The following is an 18,600-nucleotide window of genomic DNA, read 5'->3' on the forward strand; positions in this document are numbered from 1 at the left end:
TTTGATGCGCGCCGACGGAACCAGGACTATTATTTGTGCTTGAAAATGTTTCGCAACCATAGTGTATTGTTTATGGATTTTTTTTAACTAGCAATTAACACAACCACTAATTCTACTCTTGATGTGCACCTTTGTCCGCTACCGTACTAGAACTCTCCAGAGACGTCTATTGCACATACCTTGATACTTATAGAAGCTTTTTATTTTATTAAACGTGTTTGGTGCTAATAATAAAATTCTATTTTACACATTTTACGCATGGGCGTCAAAGCTTGAACACAACCCAAACTTCAAATGCATTTTTCATTTGAGCACGTTTCTTTTAAATCATTTAAACTATAGGTCTTTTCATTTCAACTAGATATCATTCTTCTATTTATACAATTAGACAATGCTTTGAGATACTTCTTAGCATGGTTCTAAAACAAATTCTCCAAGGCCCTGTACACCCTGAGTAAGCGCTACAAGGTAGTCTGCCGAGTCGACTTTCTTAAACTCCGCCTAGTTACTCGGAATCCATAAAACGCGGTCAACCTTGGTCCGAATTGGATCTAGTAGGTCAACTCGGGTCGAGTTTGACTTTAAAAAAACATAATTTCTATGTCTATCATATTAAAAAATGAATATCATTTTCACATATTTTCTTATAAATATTAGTAAATTTATGGTTTTGACACGTATTTTATTTCCGAAAACTAATTTCTTTATAATTTAACATGTCTGAGTACTCCCCGAGTTCTCTCCGCCTAGACCGAGTACTCTCAAGCCTTAACTCACCGGTCGACCGTCTAGAAAGCGCCTAGCAACTTTTACAATCATACTTCTTAGTCATCATGCTCCTAAGTGTTGTCCTTCACAGTCTATTTTTGTAATTAAGGCGCTTTATATGGTTATATGAGTTGGCTAAGCTATACACAACTTAAATAATTTAAAAAAATATAGAGATTTGATTATTTAGGCCACTTTATGTTATACTACAAGATCTTTTAACGATCATTAGACCATGTGTAGTGCAAGACACAAATAATGCACCCATTCTTGGGTGTTTTGCGTCATGTGGCAGTCCAGTCAGTAATGGGGTATTATAAGGCGTTTTCCTAAAATAGGTGTGGTGAGGATGCGGACATTGTGGGGCATTATGTTAAAAAGGGGTGTTAAACAATTAAATAAAAAAACCATCTAAAAAATGTTATTGGGCAAACAAAAACCATCCAACCTGTCATTGGACGAAGAGATTCAACAAAGCGTGGAAAAAAGAACGTTGGATGCATTTATTTTTTAAAAACGCCCAGAGCGCAGGTGTGGGGCGTGTGAGGGCGTTTTTTTTTAGGAAAAAAGGTCCAAAAACCCCACTATGAGTGCTCTTACAATTATATAAATTATCATGCTTCATAGTAAGAACGTTGGTTACTCACCAACCGACCGCCACTTGAAGTTTGATTCACAATCCAAATACAATGTCTCACGTGCAATAAAATCACTATCCCCTCAGGCCCTACTTCACACCAGCAACCACATATTATTAGTTACATTTCCAAAATCATACACAATATCATAAATACAAGTTATGTGTATGACCTATATGTATATTTAAAATACGGAACATAATTTAATCGATTAATGCATTCAAGGTTCATACGTGAGTACCGTACAGACTTCATGTTGTAACGCTGGTTATCTTTATTTTTATGATCTCACACAATCTCGTGAATTGCGGTTTTACAAGACACACGCTTATGTTCGCTCTGTTGAATTGTGGTTTTCTCACATAAGGGTCGTGTGTGTATATATAGAGAGAAAGTGTATTGTATAATTGGGCTTAACGTACGAGCGTACGTGATGTACATTCCGCACGTTATAAACCCCAAAAAGCAAAACCCCGCATGTACAAACAGACATACAAGTTAACAAATCCGCATGTTATAAGTAGTAAAATCCGCATGTTATAAAAATCAAAACCCGCATGTTATAAGCAACAAAATCCACATGTTATAACATGACGCATGAACAAAATCCGCATGTACGTTAACTAAATCCGCATGTTATAAGTGAATCTCGTACGCATCGTACGTTAAGCACAATTGTAAATTGTACGTTAACCAACGTACAATTGTGCTTAACGTACCAAGCATACGAGATTCACTTATAACATGCGGCTTTTTGTTCATAACATGCAGATTTTTTTAACATGCGGGGTTTTTGTTATGGGATTATAACGTGTGGACTTCACATCTCGTACGCTCGTACGATAAGGCATCTTGTACATTACACATTTTCTCTCTCTCTCTCTCTCTCTCTCTCTCTCACTCTATATATATATATATATATATATATATATATTTACATATAGTTAGTTAGTTAGGATCATGTGAGAAGTAGTATGTTAATTGAGAAAATTGAGAAGCATTCTAGACCACACATTTTCCCTAAACAAAAATGCAAAAAAGATATGTAAAAAAAACACAATTTTTTCTGGAAAAATCGAAGGCTTTTGCTATAAGGTTTTTTAGGGATTTATATACATGTGTATATTGTCAATCTTATAACTATACATATATGTATATTGTCAATCTTTTAACTGTACATATATGTATATACATGTTAAAAGTTGAAAAATAAGTGTTGTAAATCTATGATTAAGGTGAACGATTTATTTTTAGCTTTAGGGTTTTAGCATTAGTATTTAGGGTTTAACATTAGGGGCTAGTTTTAGTGTTTAGTATTAGTATTTAGGGTTTAGCTTTAGGGTTTAGTTTTAGTGTTTAGTAATAGAATTTAGGGTTTAGTTTTATGGTTTAGCATTAGAGTTTAGCTTTAAGGTTTAGTTTTAGGATTTAGGGTTTAGTTTTTAGGTTTTAGCATAGGGTTTAGCTTTAGTTTTAGGGTTTAGAGATTTTTTTGTTATTGTTCAATAAACCGGTCCCAATGCCACTGGAATGAGTTCAATTTACATTCGTTTGACCCGGTTTCCTACACTTCTTAGGTTAACGATATATATTTTTTTATAATATACACATATGTATAGTTTAAAACTTACCTAAATATACATGTGTATAATTCATAATTGACAATATACATATATGTATATGAAACGCCTTATTCCATATTTGAATATAATAATATTAACACACTAATTTAACAAAATTTGGGCATGACCCATTCGTACTGTTAGCGTTTCCATGTTTTTTTACAACCATCATTTAAACTAAAATCTACGACAAGTTTCCAAAAGAAATAAAAGTTGTAGCATTTACATCACATTAAAAACATCCATCAACGAAAGAATCTAATACCCCTTTTTGAATTCGATGAGCGGAAGCAAATAAATGGCGCGGTGTGTTTGTTCGTTCATCCGGTCCAAGACTGCTCCATGAGACTATTTACCTACAACATTTTTAGCAAGTCAACTAAAGTATACACAACAATAATCTAAACATAATCATCCTTTTATTTCATCAATTATCATTTTTTTTCAATCATTCATACTTTTCCATCTAACGGGTCTTTATGATCAAACCAAGTTCACATACTAAGACTTGATCCAAGACCCGTCTAACTTTCTAACATTCTCCATTAATTCGACCCGTTCACACGGTTCGACTACATGACATTCCAACATACATTCTATTAGTACGACCCTTTCATACGGTTCGACTACATAACATTCCAACATACATTCTATTAGTACGACCCGTTCATACGGTTCGACTACATGTGTCACACCCTGGCTTTTGCGGAAGCGTGGTTTATTTGGTGTGACTTCTTAATACCATAGCAACAATCATAACAATGCTATATGATAAAAACACGAGATGTTCATCTATTAATATAGTTTAGAGAATACCATAACATACTTGTCTTAAACATCAACCCCAAAATAAGTTACAAACCATGACTTTTTTTAAAACGAGTTCATAAGACTCAACAAAAGACTTTAAAAAAAATGAGGTTTGGAGACATGTGACCCATCCAGGAAAGGGTTACACCTCCCAAACCCTACAACCCTGGATGACATCTTTATTTAGTACGCAGCTTAACATGCATCACTTGCCAGATCCGATCAATTCCCTGAAATACATGTAGTTTGAAAAATCAACAAAAGTTGAGCGAGTTCATGTGTAAGTGAGTATGTATAAACCTTTGTTACAATGTATGTATGTATGTCCCGGTATGATTGCAAACAAGGAAAAGATCAACAATGGTTTCCAAGGCCACTGATATGTGTGACGGTGTAGGAAGACTCAAACCTAGCAAAGTTGTACCGGGCTCCCGGCTGGAAGACATAGTCACCACTATGGGCCACCCCGGCTTCATGGGTGTGGGCTCGCTACACCCAAATAGATCTATCACTCATGCCCCTCGGTCCTGATACGAGGATTAATGGTCCCAAGTATCCGCCTACCCTATCACATGATCTATGGTTCTTTCCTAGGCTAATCATACCAATAGTATTGTAAGTATCCCTTTTGTAACATGTATTTCACCCCCGAAGTAAGTAAACAAAAAAGTTTAAAGAAAAGGGGGACATGAACTCACTGTAGTGCCTCTCCTGCTCGTAACTCAAGCTCGGTCAGCTACACGACAACCTACAACGCACTAATGTCTATTAGACGAACGGGCCGTGCCTTTGCTTAGTATGAGGGTTTTTGAGTTACGTTTTCTTGTGTTTCCCAATATTATTCCAAGTATAATTATTTTCTAAAATAATAGTTATTTTAACTTTAAATTATATTTGGTTTTGGAATAATTATTTAACCAATATTTTTTGTATTAATACTTCTCAAGTATTTTAATTCCGTATTTCCTTCCCAAGGATGGGGGTATTTATACATGTATTTTGTAGTTTCTGAAATAATATATTGCTAAGTCTCGCTTTAGAAAATATATACGTAACCTTCTTTGTCAAAAAATAATGTATCCCCAAAATATATATATTTTCCCAAAAATAATATATTTTCACTTCTTTTATTTCCAAAATAATATTTATAAAGGTATTTTCCGGAATATTTCGTAAGTTACGTTTTTGCGTTCGGTTCCACAGTAACAAGTGTGTAACTTAAATATTTATTCCTTGTGATATTTCCGGTATTATTCTGGAGTTGTAAATGTAATGGTGTTTTGATAAGTTATATTATTTTACCCTAAAATAATATAACTAGTTCACAAATCAAACAAATATTCACACAAGCATTTTAGTATAATATATATTCTAAATATATAGTTATCCACTTTTATTTACGAAAACCAACCTCCGACAATTTGTACTTTTGTAACAAAACCTATGACGAAGTTTATTTTGAAGAACAAAGTTTAAAACATAATTGTAAACACTTGTTAGAAAATATTTTCTAAGTGTTGGGATTTTTAGAAAATTTCGCCATAGTTTCCTTTGTAAATGGAGGCGTCCATGCTAATAGCATATCATTTTCTTTTCAAAATAATCACAATAATCATCAACAATCAATCTTTAAACAACTTTACATCACCAAGAGCAAAAACTATATGCGTTACATATTAATCATGAACTTGATATATCACAAAAACGCGTAGTAACTTGGTAAAGCGTTTAGTGGACTTAGTTACCTTCCAAAGTGTATTCATCCCTTTAAAAAAATCTCATTTTCAAAGAACTTCGGTGTTAACAACTTGTGAACCAATTTTACAAAATTTATTCTTTTGAACTCTTCTTGTAAATAAAGTGTTCTTACACTTATGCTATCACCAAAAATGTTGTAAGTGTAAGTAAAAGTCATGATCTTTCAAAAATCGGCTCTTGAGCTTGGTTTGTTTAGAAAAACCATTTGTAAACCTCGGATCTACATGATCATCAACTCACTTTGTTTACTTTTATTTCAAGAAAATCATTTTTCTTTCAAGTTCATGTTTTTATTAGAAGGTGATTATTTTATGTAACCACATAATCACCTCCTAATCTTGTTAAATCATGTTTCATATCATCATTTAACAAGTCCCATATGGTGATTAACATCACATTACCAAGAAATCAACAAGTAACCATCACATATACAAAAGAACATCATACTAGCCTTATTTCATCAAATTTCATCTTTATGTTCAACATTTATGTTCATGTTCTTTAGTGTTCTTGTTATTTTCATCATACTACATCTTTTAACCATTAAAGTAGAAGGAAACAAGGGTTAATCAAGAACTTACAACTAGCTCAAAGGCTAGGGAAGAACTCAAGAGAAAAGATGATGAAATGGTGTGTAAAAGCAAGTAAGTGAGCTCCTTGATGATCCACAAGCTTCAAACTTCACAAGGCACCTTCTATCACTTGAATCAAGCTTGAAAATGGATGGATATGGTGGTGACAAGGTGGTGGTGGTGGCGGCTTAGAGTGAGCCGAGAGGAAGAGGAGAGAGTGAGAGAGTAGAGTGAACTTGTGAAGTGAGGGAATGAAATGATCATGGATATCCAAGGCCATACTTATAATCATCTCTTTCAATATTTTGTTCAAAATATCAAGCAAGATATCCAATAAAATAATCAACAAATCTAGGAGGTATGGTGTGAGGGATGGTGGTGATGATGGCCGATTAGGTTAGGGAGGGGGGGTCTAAATGTAACTTGGTGACTAGTTGGTTACATACTAGTTAAAAATCAAGTGTATGTTTAGTTAAGTTAGTTACTAGAGAATTTAGTGGGTGTTAAGGTGTTCGGGGATCATGACTAGCCAAGAAATAATTAAACAATGTATCTGGCAAAATTTTGGTGTTCCGGGTAATGTTCGGTTGTTCGGTGAGATACCGTTCTGTTAAAGTGCTAAGTTATACCGTATAGTGTCTTTTATGTATCTTTTTGTAACACTTTTAATTCCCGACACTTAGGAAAGCATATAGGACCATTTTGCCATATTTTTGCACATTACTAGCATGTTAAAGTGGTGAATTTCTGATAAATAATGCAGAATTCTGCATTATTAGTGAGTTTTAGGCACTTTCCGGCACTTAAACTATCATCTAGAGACGCAGTTTTATGGTCCTTACTTCCCTACATTCCATACTAGTGTAGTACCCTGTCTCTAGCTCGTACTGGCTTCAAAACATTGTCTGTCTATGTATTGGCACTGTCAGTATATTTCTGAGTTATCCGCTCAGTGTGCTAACTGTGCTTTGTGCATCAAGTATAAAACTAAAGTTTGTATGTAATGAATGGAGTGACAGTATGAAATGTGATGCATATGTATGTATGATATAGAAATTAGAAAGCAGTTTACGTCATCAGTTGTAATCAAGCACAGTCATTAAGCACGTAATTAAAATTAATTAATTGTACGGATACCTGTAATTGTGAGGGTTGTCACAACATGACATTCCAACATACATTCTATTAGTACGACACGTTCATACGGTTCGACTACATGACATTCCAACATACATTCTATTAGTACGACCCGTTCATACGGTTCGACTACATAGCATTTCAACATACATTCTATTAGTACGACCCGTTCATACGGAATGATCATACCAACATACCATCAATATCACAAAACAACATCAATGCACAATCAAACTTTAATATCTATATTTCCTACTAGTTGAGTAAGTATTAAACTTACCTTTGTCTTATCTTGTTTGCGTCCCGGTTGACTCGAGCCGCCTTCTTTCCATCCTACATGTAACGCCCTAACACGTTTTAACCAAAAGTCGCAGCGGAAATACGAACTTAAAAATTTTCTTTCATCATATTCATTCTAACATACTTAGAAATACATTAAATCACTCTTTTACACTAAATACATTAATGCTTTCTATAAATTTATAACATCGGACATACTACTATTAAATTACGTGACCATGCACCCACATGTACAATCCATCTCTTGACTCGATCTTCAACCTTTACACTCCAGGACGAGAATCCACAGTTCTGTACAACCTGCAGACACCACGTACGATCACATCATTAGCAACCGGTGTCATCATATATAAAATTTAAACGTGCATAATTAGGCGTTAACATATCATGCTTTCGCTTATGTTAGTCCATTCATCCATCCATTCAAACCACCCGCATTGGATTTCGGCGCCTACCTTCAACTTCCATAACTAGTATACCTGCATTCCCTATTTCATTCTAAATAGGAAAACGGTTAGCATCATTAAATTTCATTCATACGAACATATCCATGTATACGCATAACAAATCTCATTCATTTGTACATATAACTAAATTCCAATTCATGCATGCATACCCTTTCCATTTGTACATGTGCTTACAACTTACATTCTACACAATATTACTTACAATCCTAAACACACACGTCTATACATGTAAATTTGCATACACGTAACTCTCCATACTTACGAGTTTATAGTCATACTCTCCTATGATTCCCAATTACTTACTTACAAACTAACCCATACCTACGCGTATAACTACTTATTTCATCTTTATGCATAATACCATCATGTAAGCTTCTTTCTTACCTACACTTAATAGAATTATTTCTTAACCATTTTCGACACATTTACCGTAGACTTACCTTATTACTTCCATTGTATCATACTTTCTCACATGATTCACAATAATCATTATACTACAATACATTTTACATTCAAGTGTAAGTTCGGGATTCACTTACCTCGTGCGTCCGCGTTTATCTTTGGCCCGTTGCCTTTCCATGCTTATGTCCACGTTGACATGACTCCTATCCGTACATGCTATCACATCCATCATAACATGATTAGCATACATGAGCATATATACCTTCTAATGAAGGTTTCTAGCCATATAATCTTATCAAACTAATTTCCCACTTGTAATTCATTCAAAACACATTCCTTATACAAATCTATTATCTAATACATCATCCTCACACTTTATAAACATTTATTCATTGTTAGCATACAGTTTCACTTATCATTTTCTCCTAAGCATTTCATCAAACACCTGGTGCGCGTAACACTTCCTAAGCATAATGTACAAGTGTTTTAAGCATGTTCTTCCTTATTTCATCTTATGAACTATCACATTCAAACAAAATCTCATAATCATAAATTTCACTTCAAGTTTAACTATCTTAGTCTATCATACTGACGGGTGGTCCGTTGGACAACCCTTAATCATGTTAAAGGACGAAATAATCCTTCACTTAATCTTGTAATTATCTTGAATTAGATAACTGCCGTTGCTTATGTTTCAGGTGCAGTTCGGGAGTTAAAAGATGGATTAAATGCAGCTTTGGAGAGCTTGGAGATGAACGGGTCGAGCGTGGAACAAGAGACGAAACAAAGAAGACGAATCAGCTCACCACCGTAAATTACGGTCCTACCGTAATTTACGGTGGACCTGGTTTTCATATGGAGCTCACAGTAAATCAGTAGAGAAACACCATAAAACTTTTATGATCACCGTAAATTACGGTGATACCGTAATTTACGGTGGAGCCTGACGGGAAAAGTGTAACTGCCACTTTTATTAGTTTTGATGGGGTCTTTTCATGATTCCTCATCATTGAACGGTTGGAGAACATCTTGGGGGCGAATTTTGGCTATCTTGCTTGGTTTTGAACAATTCCTATCATTCGGTTTGTATTTTCGATTCGCATGAACATTGGATTTGCTATTATGATGATTCACCAAGCCATGTACGGCTAAACTCTTCGGTGATCATCTTAGGTGAAGGTTTCTTGAACTTTTGTGTGTTTTATTTCTAAATTTCTAGAATGATAACTTGCATTGCTTGAATATCATGGTGTATGTTTGGTTGATTGTAATTTGTTAATCCATATTGCAATTTCTAGTCTTAATCGTACGTTCTTGGTGCCGTTGGCAATCGAGATATCACGGGAAGGGTTAGGGTTGGTTATTGATTAATTGGTCATCGGGAAACAACCTCGCGTTTATATAATCCGAGTACTTTGTTCCCTTTTATCACTTCAATTATCTATACACGAGTTATGTCTATGTAACTCTTTCTAGTTGGAATTACACACAATTGTTTAAAGAAACTGAAACCTAAGATGGTCATTGTTCTCTCCTAATCTATTTTACAACCACATTTGATTTGAAATTAGTTTTTAATTTAGTTTTCTAAAACAACAATCCAAACTCTTGAATTATAATTTCTGCGATTTTAGTTTAATAGTAGTTAACTACAAAGCTATACAATCGACATACTTTCCACATACTCCCTGAGTTCGATACCCTCTTACCACTATCTATAGTTGTTTTGGGGATTAAATTTGATAGTGACCACGACATCACGTCAAATTTTGGCGCCGTTGCCGGGGAGTAGTGCGCAACGTGTGTTAGTTTAATAGTTTTGTTTTGTTATTTTCGGGTTTACGTTGGTTGTGTTTAGTGTGCAGGTACTTCAGGTGTATGCATACTAGAGGCTCTCATAGGTCATCACCGCTATCGTTTGATCCAGAAATTGAAAGAACGCTAAGACAAAACAGAGTTTTAGTACGAGAAAACAAGATCATTGGTTCACCCACTTCACCCATCACACCGAGTAACATCATGGCTGATTCACAAATTCCACCTACAACGGGTCAAACGACCTCATCCTTTATACCTACTTCCACCCAACCATCACCAAACACTACCTTACCTAATACCACCGCCGAATTCACACCATCCAATGTCACCCAACCAATCACCACTCAAGCTGAACCCGCCATCACCTACAACCCATCCACCACAATCCCACCCTTATCCCACTTCTTTCCCCCAACTACGGGTCAATCATCATCCACCTTCACAATTGCACCAAATTCAACTATTGTGCATACTACTTCATCCTTTAGACCACAACAATCGGGTTTTCAGTATTCGACCATCCCATTTGGGCAAACTTCGGGAATTCAAGGAGATGGTTTTGATGAGGGATTTGAAGATTTTGAGGGGTATGATGATGATGGGTACGCTTATGGAGGTTATGGTGATCAAGGGGAGTTTGGGTATGTGCAAAGTCAATCTCAAGGGATGGCAAGTGTTGGTGGAATGCCACAACAACAACTTATACCACAACACATTCGGCCAAGACCACAAGGGCCACCAATGCAACCACCTATTCCATTGCAACAAGTCCGACCACAACATGTACAACAACAATTTCAAAGACCACCTCAACGCCCACCGATGCGACAACAACAGTTTCAACAACCAATCGCACCACAAGGGCAAGTACCAAGGCCAAATGGTCCTATTATTCCAAGAGGTAGGTATGGTGTACCAAGGAGACACCTTAGAGAAAATGTGAGGGGCATTGAAGCACATTTTCGGCCGGTAATCACTCAAAACCCTTCACCGGTAGTCATTCCTCATAATGATCAAGGGCGAACATTTGAAGTAAGAACCAACTCTTTGCAAAGTTTACCAAAGTACAAGGGGTTGGCAACGGAGGAGCCTTACTTTCATTTAGAGGCTTATGACTCAATTTGCAACACTCTTGGGAGTCAAGGGTTTTCGGCCGACGACATCAAATTGGTATTATTCCAATTTTCGTTGGAAGATAAGGCGAAGAAGTGGTTTTACACGTTACCTTCGGCATCCATATATACATGGGGGGAGATGCAACAAACTTTCTTGGATGAGTTTTACACCGCCCAAAAGACCAACGATGCAAGAAAGGGGTTGAGAAGCTTCCAACAACAACATGGTGAGATGTTTCACGAGGCATTCGAGCGTTTCAATATGATGATTAAAAATTGCCCTCACCATGGAATTGAATTGTGGGAGTTGATGAATGCCTTCCACGAGGGGTTGAGCGCCGAAGATGCACGTGATTTGATGTCTATTACCGGTGGGACTTTTGGAACAAATTATGAGAATGATGATTGGGAGTTCTTGGAAAGCATGGCAACTACATCAAAGAGGAAAGCTCAAGCTTCAAGAAGAGCCCGACCGACCACTACCCGACCTCAAGTGCACGCCATAGATGATGGTAATGTTCAAACCACTAACCAAATTTATGATGTTTGTGCTTTGTGTAATGAAATAGGTCATGCGGCTGAAAATTGCCAAGGGATGTTGGAAGGGCAATACGAGGAGGTCCATGCGGTTCAAGGTCAAGGTCAAGGAGGAGGTGGTAGGAGTTACAACAACATGAACTCTAATACCTACCACCCCGGGTTGAGGAACCACCCGAATTTTCGGTACGGGAACGCTTCAAATCAAGCAAACCCGAATTTTCAAGGTAGCCAAGGTAACTTTGGTTCACGCCAATTTTACAATAACCAAAGTGGATACCGAGGCGGAAATAACCAAGGCTATCAAAAACAATACCAAACGGGTCAAGAACAAGGGGGGTCTTCGGGTGGAAACGAGATGATGGAAATGCTAAAGAGCATGCAAATGGAGATGCAAAAACGGAACCAACTTGATGAAGTGCGAATGCAAAAGGACGAGGTTCGTGATAAAAGCATCCAATCACTAACAACCCAAATGGGCCAATTAGCAACCGATGTGGCGGAATTGAAGAAAGGTAAGGGTCAACTTCCAAGCGACACTAAGGTAAACCCTTCACATGGTTCGTCACGAGGTAACGTTAATATTAATCATGTTAGTGTTTTGATGAGTGGAAAAGAATTTAAAGCCAATTTGTCACCCGAATTGGTTGAGGGGGTAGTTGAGGATGTCACGGGAATTGAAAGTGATGATGAAATTTCACCGGTTAAACCAAAAGAAACAATTGTTAAAAAACCGGGTTTGGGTGAAAATGAAAAGAATGAAAAAGTTGAGGGTGAACCGAGTCAAGTCCCATTTCCATCGGCCTTACTTGACCCGGGAAAGAAAAATTTTATTGTGTTGAGAGGTCCTCAAAAAGAGGAGATGTGGGACATGTTTAAACAAGTAAAAATAAATCTCCCACTCCTCGATGCAATAAAACAAGTCCCCGCTTATGCAAAATTCTTAAAAGAATTATGTACACAAAAAAGGCAAAACAAGAAGAAAGTGCCTAAGCGGGTGGATTTAACCGGGCAAGTGAGTGCGGTTTTAAATGGGGAGCTTCCTCCTAAGCTCCAAGATCCGGGCACGCCATTGATTAATGTACAAGTTGGTAATTTTCAAATGGCTAAGGCGTTGCTAGATCTTGGAGCCGGAGTTAGCATTTTACCGGGGGGCTTATATGACCAATATGACTTTGGTCCATTAGCAAGGGTGGAGACAACGGTTGTTTTGGCCGATTTGTCTCATAAGTTGCCTCGGGGTATGGTTCAAAATGTAATTGTGAAAATTGATGAGTTTTATTACCCGGTGGACTTTCTAGTCTTGGATTACTCATCGGCGGACCCTAAGCAACAACAAAATATAATTTTGGGTCGGCCGTTTTTAAGCACCGCACATGCTATTATTGATTGTAGATTTGGTACCGTCGATATGGCTTTTGGAAATAGAAAAATGCGTTTGAATGTTTTTACTAACAATTCTAATGCTAACGGTGTTGATGAGTGTTTCATGGCAGATATAGTTGATGGATGCAACCCGCATGAGTATGAGGAGGATGGTTTGGATATTTGCCTGTGTGATTTTTCTGAACAGGTACATGCTTATGCACTCCGGGTTGAAGAGGAAGCGCAAGATGCGATGGCGTTGAAAGAAGGTAGACCACCATGGACCCACCAATTTGAGGGTCTACCGGTGGAGATCGATTCGGGTACGAAACCATCATTGGAGGAACCGCCAAAGTTGGAGCTCAAAGACTTGCCGAGCCATTTGAAGTATGTGTTTTTAGGGGATAATGACACTTTACCGGTCATTATTGCTTCTAATTTGGAGTTGGCCCAAGAGCAAGCATTGTTGGAAGTCTTGAAGGAAAACAAGGGAGCTATCGGATGGACAATTGCCGATCTCAAAGGAATTAGTCCATCAATTGTCATGCACAAAATCATTACAACCGAAGATGCCAAACCGACACGAGAAGCTCAAAGGCGGTTGAATCCGAACCTAAGGGAGGTAGTTAAAAAGGAGGTAATTAAATGGTTGGATGCGGGAATCATCTATCCAATTTCGGATGGTGCTTGGGTGAGTCCCACCCAAGTTGTGCCTAAGAAGGCCGGCATTCAAGTAGTCAATGGCTTGACCCGAGGCAGCAAGAGGGAGCCCAACAACAAGGAGGGAGTAGCAGCGGCGCGTTTAGATTCGGAGAATGGAATGACATGATGTCATCCATTTTTGGACCTCCAGGACCGCGCTACTATTAGTCAGGTGGTGTTCTCTCTTTTGTATAATTTGTGCATAGTTTAGTTTTATTTTGTTTATGGTTGGACGGTTGGGTGGTGTATGATTGTGTCGTTTGTTGGGTTGGTGCTTGTTGGTGGGGTTGTGTGTTAAAAAGAAGAAAAGCATAAAAAAATATAAAATGAAAAACACAAAAAGAAATTTGGGGTCTGAGTGTTTGAGCTAATGTTGATGTTGAATGAGTTTAGTGATCAAAGCCTCCCAAAGCCATACATTGGGGACAATGTATCCCAAGTGTGGGGATGGGGGAATTTTTGAAGTTTTTGAAAAATTTTGAGCCAAGTGAAGCGATGTGAGAATTTGAACGCCCTAATTTAACCCCAAGTTGATGCACCGGCAACCCTTGATACCTTTTTCATTCTTGGTGAGAGTTGTAGCCACACTTGTACATAAATAATGCTTATCTTTGATGAGAGTGGCTACGGGTGGGGGTGCATTAGAACTTGTGCTTGAATGCGATTTGAGTCCTTAGTTAGACATGAATGCAAAAAGGATAAGGGCATTTAGGTAGCCTCGTCGTTGGTGTGAGCGAGTGTGGGATTTGGGGGGTTGGACCTCATAAGTTATATATATGAGCATGGTAGTGAGAGGGGCGGGGGTTTGGACAGTTAGTTGCCCATTTTGTGCCTTAAAAGCTTATCATTTGTTACCCCTAGCTACTTACTTAAAAATTTACCCAAATTTGACCCGGTCTTATAGTGTTAATGATAGTATTAGTAGTTTTGCTAGTTTGAAGTAGATATGGTTAATGCGTTATTGTATTGTTGAACTAAAAAAAAAAGAAAAAAAAAGAAAAAGCAATGAAAAATAAAAAAAAAGTGATGTTAGTTATCTTGTATATAGTAGTTAAGTTTGATAGTTGTTTGTTTGTTTATTTTTGTAATAAAAGACCGGGTCAAGTTTTCGCTACTTCATATATATTCCATTTCCTACCTATACACCTAGCCGCGTTACAACCTTGAAAGTCCCTTTGATTTGCATTTATGTTTGACACATTTTAGGAGAATGATCGATTTAGGTACAAGCCTATGATTGTGCAACCACCCGTTTGCCTAGTGTGTATCTAGCTTATCTTTGCTAGTTTTCACTTGTAGCCGAGAGGAGAGATTTAGAGAGGGGTGCATTAGTTGGGTGTTAAAAAGGGGATAGTAAAAGGATTGCTTGTTTTGCTTGGTTTAATTTAATCACTTGTTTTGAAATTAATTTGATGAGTTGCTTGGGACAAGCAACGGTTAAGTGTGGGGATGTGACGGGTGGTCCGTTGGACAACCCTTAATCATGTTAAACGACGAAATAATCCTTCACTTAATCGTGTAATTATCTTGAATTAGATAACTACCGTTGCTTATGTTTCAGGTGCAGTTCGGGAGTTAAAAGATGGATTAAATGCAGCTTTGGAGAGCTTGGAGATGAACGGGTCGAGCGTGGAACAAGAGACGAAACAAAGAAGACGAATCAGCTCACCACCGTAAATTACGGTCCTACCGTAATTTACGGTGGACCTGGTTTTCATATGGAGCTCACCGTAAATCAGTAGAGAAACACCATAAAACTTTTATGATCACCGTAAATTACGGTGATACCGTAATTTACGGTGGAGCCTGACGGGAAAAGTGTAACTGCCACTTTTATTAGTTTTGATGGGGTCTTTTCATGATTCCTCATCATTGAACGGTTGGAGAACATCTTGGGGGCGAATTTTGGCTATCTTGCTTGGTTTTGAACAATTCCTATCATTCGGTTTGTATTTTCGATTCGCATGAACATTGGATTTGCTATTATGATGATTCACCAAGCCATGTCCGGCTAAACTCTTCGGTGATCATCTTAGGTGAAGGTTTCTTGAACTTTTGTGTGTTTTATTTCTAAATTTCTAGAATGATAACTTGCATTGCTTGAATATCATGGTGTATGTTTGGTTGATTGTAATTTGTTAATCCATATTGCAATTTCTAGTCTTAATCGTACGTTCTTGGTGCCGTTGGCAATCGAGATATCACGGGAAGGGTTAGGGTTGGTTATTGATTAATTGGTCATCGGGAAACAACCTCGCGTTTATATAATCCGAGTACTTTGTTCCCTTTTATCACTTCAATTATCTATACACGAGTTATGTCTATGTAACTCTTTCTAGTTGGAATTACACACAATTGTTTAAAGAAACTGAAACCTAAGATGGTCATTATTCTCTCCTAATCTGTTTTACAACCACATTTGATTTGAAATTAGTTTTTAATTTAGTTTTCTAAAACAACAATCCAAACTCTTGAATTATAATTTCTGCGATTTTAGTTTTTAGTAGTTAAGTACAAAGCTATACAATCGACATACTTTCCACATACTCCCTGAGTTCGATACCCTCTTACCACTATCTATAGTTGTTTTGGGGATTAAATTTGATAGTGACCACGACATCACGTCACATACAACACCTTATACAACACAAGATTACACTATAACATCTTCAAGTTCATCATGATCATCATCTTCACACTCATGCAATGGGTTTCATTCTAAATCACCCAATTACTTGAAATTATTCATAACACAAGTTCTATTTGGTGTTTCTAACACCTCTATATGCTTAATTTCATACAATTTCATGGATTGATCATAACCCACCTCAAACAAGATCACCAAATCTAAGTTTTAAGACATACCTTATGATCCCCTTGTGAAGGTGATCGCTAATTCATGCTCGGTTGTGAAGTTGGGCTTCGTTTTGCCTTTCAATTTGGAGATTTTGATGAAGTTTAGGGTTTTGGCTCCATGGGAGCTTTCCCTGCTCGTTCATGAACACACACACGATGTGTGTGTATGTGTGTGTGTTGTTTTCTTTTTAACACAACAACTTTCAAGTTGTTCACTTTGGTCCCTCATGTTTCGTTTTAATTAAATAAGGCTTCAACTCTTCTCTTACTACTAACGAGACCAATAGTCAACTAGGTTAACTATTCCTAGTAAATCCTCATTTTTCAGGTTAACTTTTCTCACTAACGGTACCTTACCCGTTTCTTAATAGTAACCGGGTCTAAATTACCAAACCCGTTTTTGGGGTGTTACACTACAATTCCAAACCAACATCCTTAAATGATCATCCTTAATTTATATCATTCTTATTCATCCATTTCATATACTACACATTCTTGCAAGACATTATGTATGCATAACTATTTCATCACTATTTAGACATTTCATCGAACACATGGCGTGCGTACAAGATTTCCAGCCATGGGTACAAGCAATTAAAGCATACTTTTTCCCAATTCATATCAAGAACCATTTTAACCAACAAAATCACTTTACCATTGCATCTACATCATGATTAACTACCAAAATCTACCATTTATCATACTATACATTAACGTAAACTAAATTCTTGACAATTTCAAGTTCCATCATCATATCATCATGTTCATTCAAATGGGTTTTACCCCAATTCATCAAGACAATCAAAAACACATATAATTTCAACTTCAACATAGTGATTTCATCACCTATTCATTCTTATTTCAATCATTTACACCAATTCCTTCTAACCACTATATGGGTTTTCATCAAAAACCAAAATTAAGGCTTACCTTGCTTAGAACTTGTTCTGAGGATGAAGATTATGTATCATGCAACAAGGAAACAGCCCTAAATCCTTCTAGTATGCAGAATTTAAGCTCTAATTAGATGAACAAGGGTTTTGCCCTTTTTTTACCTCCTGGCAGTCGACCACCATCACCATCCCTATTCTTTTTCTTTTCAATTTTTAAGTTATGTATTTTACTTATAACAATCCATCTTTAACCCTTCTAGTTTAGTATGTGTTCATTTTTATCTCAAACTACCCAATTCTTTTTAACTAGTCCATCCAAATAACTTAGTTAATTTAAATTTTATCTATTACATTTTCTTCCTAACATTTTACTCCCAAAAATTAGTACTTAAAATAAATAAATAAATATCGGGGTGTTATAGTATATATGCAAAAAAAAACCTCTTAAAGATTAGCGATTAGAATTAAAAAAAAACTTTTTTTGTCTTGTTTCTTAAGTTTCTCAAACAGGGTATTCTTCTCTTAGAATCCATATCCTATATAGGGGATGGTTCAAATGAAAACCACTTTTATTGTGAAAACTCGAAAACTAACTAAAAAAAGCCTAAAAAACACACAAAATTTTTTTTTTTTCAATTTTTTTATAAAAATCGCTAGTTTTTATATATAAAAAAAACTTTTTTTCCAAAAAAAAAAAAAAAAAAAATTTGTGTAGTGCACATGTGTAATAATACACATGTGTAGTACACATACATATGTGCAGTATTACACATGTGCACTACACAAAAAAAAATTTTTTTTTTTGAAAATTTTTTTTTTATATTAAAAAACCTGCGAAAT

The 18,600-nt window shown here is 36.6% G+C and overlaps 1 non-coding gene across 1 annotated transcript; it reads right to left on the minus strand.

Annotated features, from left to right (window-relative positions):
* Positions 1 to 11,595: 11,595 nt before the first annotated feature.
* Positions 11,596 to 11,701, minus strand: LOC118481452. The gene has a single exon (XR_004865661.1). It is a non-coding gene; the product is annotated as a small nucleolar RNA R71 (small nucleolar RNA).
* Between the last annotated feature and the right edge of the window lie 6,899 nt (positions 11,702 to 18,600).

Source organism: Helianthus annuus, chromosome 8 (assembly GCF_002127325.2).
Source record: "Helianthus annuus cultivar XRQ/B chromosome 8, HanXRQr2.0-SUNRISE, whole genome shotgun sequence".
NCBI lineage: Eukaryota > Viridiplantae > Streptophyta > Magnoliopsida > Asterales > Asteraceae > Helianthus > Helianthus annuus.